This window comes from Lactuca sativa, chromosome 3 (assembly GCF_002870075.4).
Source record: "Lactuca sativa cultivar Salinas chromosome 3, Lsat_Salinas_v11, whole genome shotgun sequence".
In the NCBI taxonomy this organism is placed as follows: Eukaryota; Viridiplantae; Streptophyta; class Magnoliopsida; order Asterales; family Asteraceae; genus Lactuca; species Lactuca sativa.
Genome location: NC_056625.2, coordinates 141,853,851 through 141,862,256, shown reverse-complemented (window position 1 = coordinate 141,862,256; position 8,406 = coordinate 141,853,851).

Here is an 8,406-nt window from a genome sequence, read left to right as displayed (position 1 = left end):
GCACTTAGTGTTAGTGTTGGAGTCAAGGGTATATTGGTAAATTGGCAGTAGGCCTTTATGGAATTTGGATTTTGTGTTCGGGGAGCTTTAAGTCAAGTATGAGTTGATAATATTGTAAGGATTTTTTATACTTCTTCATGGATATAAGGATATTCGGAATTGGGTTTATAACAAAGGAGTTATGACCTTCAGAAGATTGCAAGGTTTAAGGCAAAAACCATTGTATGCGGGGCGTACATGGTAAGTACGCAGGGCGTACTGGTGCGAAGCTATGTATGCTGGGCGTTCGTCAGAGTACATTGATGTATGAAGACGAAGGGTCGGGAAGTTGGGAAGAGTACGCGAAGCATACTAGGAGTACGCGAAGCATACTCCAAAATCATGCAAACCCTATTTTAGGGCTTTGGATCTTATTTAAGCTCCTTATCTCATAACCTAACCCTAGTACCGTCAACCTCCATCCCTCTAAACCTTAGAAATCGACCATTAGCTTTATTTGAGTGATTCTTGAGCTTGGTAAGTGCTTGATAGAATGCTAGGAGAGATGCCTTTATATGTATATTGTATAAGCTGGTAGACTTGCATGCTAGTGTTGGTTAGTTCATGGTAGATTGGCTTGATATGTGATGCCTTGTAGGTTTGGGAGTATTGGATATTATGCTAAGATGGGAATATCTATTGGAATCAGTAATTGATAAGTGTATGCTTTAAAAATTGTATACAATTAGGATCTTATAGCCCTACAATAATTAATTTGGCCTTACTTCCTGTTCTTTGTCTGGTTGTGGTTCTAGGGTAGAGTCTGTTATTCGACAGTTTATTTGATCATGTTATGTGTATAATTTGCATGCATAAGTTAACCGACAGTAAGGGTGGAATTTATAGCATGAGTTATGGTGTGTGGGCTGAGTGCCCTATGATCTTCCTATAGCTTGGAGTTTTACTACACGAATGCTGATTGTATTGTGCTTTGTGGAACTATTAGGTGATGTGAGTCAACTACTAAGTGAATACGATGGTATCAATGAGGTGGGTGACTAGCATTATGGGGAGTTCTTCAGCAGCTGATGGAGGGTGAGGTCGGGAACCTAGGTGGGCCTAGGAAGTGCTGCAGCGGCTATAGCCATGTTGTTTAGTGAGCCTTTGGTGTAAGATCCATAAAATTTTGAAAATTTTAGAACTTTTAAATAAATCCAAAACCATCATTTATTACATATTGATTTCAAAATAAGTTTCACATCAGAGTTTTCCCAGAAAACATAACACAAAATAGGAGGGGGTGCACGATCAAGCCTTCGCCTTTCCGCGATGATCTGAGGTACCTGAAACATAATAAAAAATTATAAGCCACAAGCTTAGTGAGTCTTCCTTAAAATACCACCACATAAACATAATAGACAACATCATGCATAAATGAGCGTTCAGCCTGACTAGACCTCTTCGCAGGGCCAACAGCCTAACAAAACTACTCACCGGGCCTTCGGCCTGCATGGACCGCCTCGCAGGGCCTTCAATCTATCTGGGCCGCCCTAGGTCCGTTTTCCTTCAGAACAAAGTAGCAGCACCTCAACCCGACCACACACACACACACACACATCCCGACATATACATTACTCATAAACACATAATCAATCAACACGCAAGCACAAACCATACAGATCAATAAGCATATCATTATTCTATCTACCATGATTCATATTTAACCAATTACTATAGTACTCAATTATACGATAACCAGGATAACAATTGAAAAGAGCCGGCCTTGGTGCCTTCGACCCAACAAGTATAATGATGAATACCCACCTCACAAATAGTGCTGAACCGGCAAAATATAACTCCAAACTCAGCTCCAGACTCAAATGCCTACAACCACCATGTGACCATTTCTATCAAAACCACAAAATACCCAAAATGCCCTCAAAGTCAAACTGGGTCAACGATGGTCCAAGTCAAAATCAATATTCAAGGTCAACAGTCCATGTTGTTAGAATTCCTATAGTATCCAGATAAGCGGGAAAACCCGAGCCAACTCGCCGAGTTGTTAGAACAAATCTTCGAGTTTTCCCAGTCTTAACACATTCAACCCCTTCTTATCGAATCTAATGCTTAGAAAATGTAGATCTGATACCCAAGGGTTGGAAATCCACGTAAAGTTGCTAACTTTACGTCCATGCATGACACAAGGAGGCTCCAATACTCAAGAAAGGCTTAAAATTGGACCTAAAGCATGAAAGAGGCCAATAAGGCCATAAGACGTCCAGATCTGAAGTGATAACTTCATGAAATACTTAACCCTAGAAAAATCCCCAAAAAATGAGCCAAATATGACAATAACCTTTCAAGAAAGATATCTAAGCAATAGATAAGCAAGTTCTCGAGTTTTTACCTCAAAAGAGTAGCTAAAGTCAAGGAGATTCTGGATCTATAGCTTCCCCTTCAAGCCAGGCACCACCAACTTCAAGCTCTTTCAAAATGAGACCAAAAGAAGCAACTTTTAAGCACACAAACTTGGGATAAGATGCACGAAATCTAGGGTTTATGGATAGAGGATGCTATTAAGTTGGCCAACATATGGACTTAAGGCCTTTAAATAGGGTGAAACACCCTAAAAATCAGGGTTTCATATTCAGCCACCAATTCATCGAGTTAGTCCAAAAAGATTTGTGGCCCCAAACTTTGAACACCTCAAGTTGAGGCCATAACTCGATGAGTTACAAGGAAAAATTTTCCTTTTTAATAAAATTCTCATACCTGGGAATCAGGATGTTAAAACTCTCCTCCACTTAGACTAGGCTTCATCCTCGAAGCCTTCTACAGTGAACAAATCTGGATAATGCTCCTGCATCTCGACCTTCAGCTCCCAGGTCAACTCGGATCCCTTCTGATGTTGTGATTGTACCTTTACCAAAGGTATCTCCTTGTTACGTAAAACCTTTACCTTCCTTTCCAGAACAACCACCAGCCTCTCAGCATAGTCCATGCACTCATCAACCTGAATGTCATCCAATGATACCAATGCATCCTCGTCTAGTACGCACTTTCGCAATTGCGAAACGTGGATAGTGCTATGAATCTGAATGAGCTCCTTCGGAAGATCCAATATATAATCAACCTTGCTAACCCTAGAAACAATCTTGAATGGTACGATATATTGAGGTCCCAACATCCCCTTCTTCCTAAAGCAAATCACACCCTTCCAAGGTGAGACCTTCAGCAACACCATGTCGTCAACTTGGAACTCCAACTTAGATTGGCATCGGTCGGCATAGCTCTTCTACCGAATCCGAGCTGTTTGCAATCTCTGTGTAATCTGGTGAATCATCTCTATAGTCTACAGAACCACCTCGGTCCGACCCATGACCCTGTGACCAACCTTGCCCCAACAAACTAGGGTACGACACCTCCGCCCATACAACAACTCAAAAGGCGGAGCACCAATACTGGAGTGAAAACTGTTGTTGTAGGAGAACTCTGCAAGAGGTAGGTAGGAGTATCAGCTCCCATCAAAATCAATAACGCATGCTTGAAACATATCATCGACAATCTGAATGGTCTGCTCGCTCTGGTCGTCGGTGTGCGGATGATAAGTTGTGCTGAAATGCAGCCTCGTCCCCAGTTTGTCATGGAACTTCCGCCAGAAACGGGAGGTGAACCGAACATCACAGTCTAAAAAAATAGAAACAGGAACCCCATGGTGAGAAATAACCTCGCAAATATACACATTGGTCAACTTCTCGGCCGACATGCTCTCCCGAATTGCCAGAAAATGGGAACTCTTGGTCAATCAATCCACGATGAGCCAAATAACATCGAAACCTCTTCGACAACTTGGTGATTAAATCCATCGAAATCTGCCCCCATTTCCACATGGGAACCTCCAAAAGGCTGCAGCTTGCCATGCGGCCTCTGATGCTCGACCTTGACCATCTTGTAGGTCAAGCACCTCTCGACATACCAGGAGATATCCTTCTTCATGCACGACCACCAATAACTCAACCTTAGATCCCGATACATCTTGGTGGCCCCGGATGAATAGAAAAGCGAGACTTATGACCCTCCTCCAACACAATCTGTATGACACCACCAGACTTAGGAACCCACACTCGACCGCAACGGCTCAACAACCATGACTATCCGGCACAAATCTAGTGATCTTACCCCTGATCCTCTCAATCTTCCAATTCTCCTCTCGAACACCCTTAGTCTGAGCCTCCCTAATCAAACCCACAAGTGGAGAATCCACACATATCCTCATATACGCCACCTCAACAGAAGGTCCATCCCACTTGCGGCTCAGGACATCCGCCACCACGTTCGCTTTACCCATATGGTAAAGGATCTCGCAGTCATAGTCCTTGACTACGTTCAGCCACATGCACTGCCTCATGCTGCTCTCTGGTCTTGGAATACACCATGATGTCATCAATGAACAAGATAACTAAGAGATCGCACATCAGCATGCATACCCGATTCATCAAATCCATAAATATCGCAAGTGCAATGGTGAGCCGAAATGACATCACCACAAACTTGTAATGCCCATAACGTGTCCGAAACACGGTCTTCTCCATGTCCTCCTCCCTCACCCTGACTTGATGGTACCCAGACCTCAGGTCAATCTTGGAGAACCAAGATGCTCCCTGCAACTAGTCAAAGAGATCATCAATCCGCGGAACGGGATAACAGTTCTTCACCGTTAACTTGTTCAGCTCCCTATAACTGATGCACATCTAGTGCAAACCATCTGTTTTTTTGAAAAAAAGAATCATCGCTCCCCATGGAGAACTCATCAAAGGAATGAATTGCTTGCCTAGCAGCTCTTGTAGCTAAGATAACAGCTCCTGCATCTTAGGCAGTGCCAATCGGTATAACGCCTTGGCAATAGGGGCCACACCTGGCACAAGGTCGATCCTGAAATTGACCTGCCTCTCAGGAGGCACGCCGGGTAACTCCTCCGGGATTACATCCACGAACTCCATGACAACCAGAACATCAACCACTGAGACCGGATCCCCAACCCGCGTATCCATCACATAAGCCAAATAACCTGCATACCCGTGTTGAATATACTATCGATCCCTGGCTGCCGAATAAAACCCTGAACCCAACCTGGTGTCCTCCCCATAAATAACCAGATCTCCCCCACTTGGGGTTCGAACTACCACATGATGGCCCTTGCAGTCGATCATGGCACCAAAACGGCTCAGCCAGTCGATACCCACGATCACACAGACATCCCCATAGGAATCAGAATCAAATTGATCGGAAAGGATACCCCAAGGATCTCTAGAACGCAATCCATATAAACCGAAAAAGAAAAAACCACGTGTTCGTTGGCGATAGAAACTTACAATGGACACTCCAACTCCCCACAGGAAAAACAAACTCCCGACCGAAGGATCGAGAACCAAAAGACCGACTCACACCCGAGTCAAAAAACTCTAAAGCAGGCAAGGAGTTCATTAGGAACGTACCTAACAGAGGTACAAACATATGGACATAAAAAACATAATCAATAAGATCGGTGATATAAACATACCAGTCACAACATCTAGTGCTATCCTGGCCTCTGCCCTGCCCTGACTCTCATCAGTGATCCTCATTGTAACTGGTGCGAGAGCCGGCTCTGGCTTGGCGGCGACCAATGGACAGTTAACCTTCACATGGCCAACCTGATCACATTGATAGCAAATCCTCATACTCTGAACCAGGGTGGACTAGCGGTATTCCCCAAAATACCACCATATAAACATAACATACAACATCATGCATAAATGAGCCTCCAACATGATTGGACTGCCTCCCAGGGCCTATAGCCTATCTGGACACCTTCCAAGCCTTTGGCATGACTGTACCACCTTGCAAGTTCTACAACGTATCTGGACCGCTTGCCGGGACTTCAGCCTCACTGGACCGCCTCATAGGGCCTTCAGTCTATCCGGGTTGCCCTGGGTCTGTTGGCCTTTACCATAAAGCAGGACCGCCTCAACCCGACCACACACACATATGCCGACATATACATAACTCATAAACACATAATCAATCAACATGCAAGCACAAATCATACAGATCAATAAGCATAGCATTATCCTATCTACCAGGATTCAGATTTAACCAATTACTAGAGTACTCAATTATACGATAACTAGGATAACAATCCAAAAGGGCCGACCTTGGTGCCTTTGACCCAACAAGTACAGTGAGGAATACTCACCTCACAAGTAGTGCTGAACCGGTAAAATCCAACTCCAAACTTAGCTCCGGAATCAAATGCCTACAACCACCATGGGACCATTTCTATCAAAACCACGAAATACCCAAAATGCTCTCAAAGTCAAATTGCTTCAGTCATTGTCAAAGTCAAAATCAATAGTCAAGGCCAACCGTGCATGTTGACCCAACTCGTCGAGTGAACATACCAACTCGTCAAGTTATTACAGTATCCATAGAAGCGGGAAAACCAAGCCAAATCATCGAGTTATCAAGACCAACTCATCAAGTTCCTACAGTTTGCAGATAAGCGGGAAAACCCGAGCCAACTCGTCGAGTTTTCCCAGTCTTAGCACATTCAGCCGCTTCTTATCGAATCTAATTCTTAGAAAATGTAGATCTGATACCCAAGGGTTGGAAACCTACATAATGCTGCTAACTTTACGTCCATGCATGACACAAGGAGGCTCCAATACTCAAGAAAGGCTTAATAAGGGACCTAACGCATGAAAGAAGCCTAGAACTTGATATAGCTTGCAAATTTAAGTCCAATAAGGCCATAAGACGTCCCGATCTGAAGTGATAATTTCATGAAATACTCAACCCAAGAACAATCCCCAAAAATGAGCCAAATATGACAATAAACTTTCAAGAAAGAGATCTAAGCAATAAATAAGCAAGTTCTTGACTTTTTACCTCAAAAGAGTAGCTAAATTCAAGGAGATTCTGGATCTATAGCTTCCCCCTTCAAGCTTAGCACCACTAACTTCAAGCTCTTTCAAAATGAGACCAAAAGAAGCAACTTTTAAGATCACACACTCAACTTGGGATAAGATGCATGAAATCTAGGGTTTCTGGATAGATGAGGCGATTAGGGTGGCCAACAATGATACTTAAGGACTTTAAATAGGGTGCAACACCCTAAAAATAAGGGTTTCATATTGAGCCACCAACTCTTCGAGTTGGTCCAAAAACATCCGCAACCCAAAACTTTCAACATGTCGAGTTGAGGCCATCAACTCGACGAGTTCCATGGAAAAATTTGCCTATTTAATAAAATTCTCATACCTGGGAATCGGGATGTTACATTTGGTGCATCAGTTTGAGAAGGTGAATTAGAGGATTCATTATGATTCTTGAGGAAAGTATGCATAGGTTTGGAAGGTAGTATTGGGCCCATACTACTGAAAGCATAAGATCTATACTCGAATCTGGGAGAGTCTTGGAGAATCTAAGAAGCTTGTGGAAGTGGTTCCTTGGGTATGTTCTGATTATTTGCAAGTTGCATTTCAGTTTGGTGATGAGAAACAAGGAAGGAGGTTCTGGTTCTAGTTCCGGATCAGGTGTAGTAACCGAGTCGATTAACGAGCAGATGTAGCAGTTCATCTTGTTGGACATTACCCGAGGTCTTTTGGAGAAGACTCCCAATGATCTTTGGTTCGGTCATGGAGGGGATTTTGGAGACCTTAGATGAGCGCTTGGGCGCGTTCCGTGCTGAGGCTATGACCATCGTTGGAGTTCACACTCTTTCTTTCCGTGGGTTCCGTCCGTGCGGAGCTCCTGTGTTCTATGGGGAAAGGGACCCGATTGCCAGTAGGAGGTAGTTAGCGGATATGGCTAACGCATTTAGGGTAAGTTTCTGCCCAGAAGAGGAGAAGGTCAGATTTGTATGCTAGTTAGGCTTCATGCTTTGGAAAAAGAATATTGCATGTATAACTAGAGAAAACTTAGATCCAAAGCATTATGGTTGTATTTTCACCATAAGGATGTTATAGTGCTCAAAACCCATCAGGTAGGACTTGAGGTCGGTGATGATGCAGTTGATGCCATGTCTTGGGATGATTTTTCAACCAAGTTCCAAGTTGAGTTTGCACCGGTGTTTGAGATGCAGAAGTTGGCGTGAGGGTTTTAGGATCTCCACCAAATTACTGAGACCGAGGCAGTGATCACTGCCAAGTTCAGGGGGAGGGATTTATTGGTTCCACAATATGCAACAGATGAGGAAATGAAGAAGGTGAGGTATCATGATATGTTGTGGGATGATATCAGGAGTTTGTAAATATTTTAGGGTGTAAGACCGTGAATGATATGATTACTAGAGTCCGAGAGCAAGAAATTGATTTGGAGCACCTAGGGGAGAGGGAGCCACATCAAGTGCATGTAGTGGAAGGTCCCGTGAAGAGACCTGAGACTTCT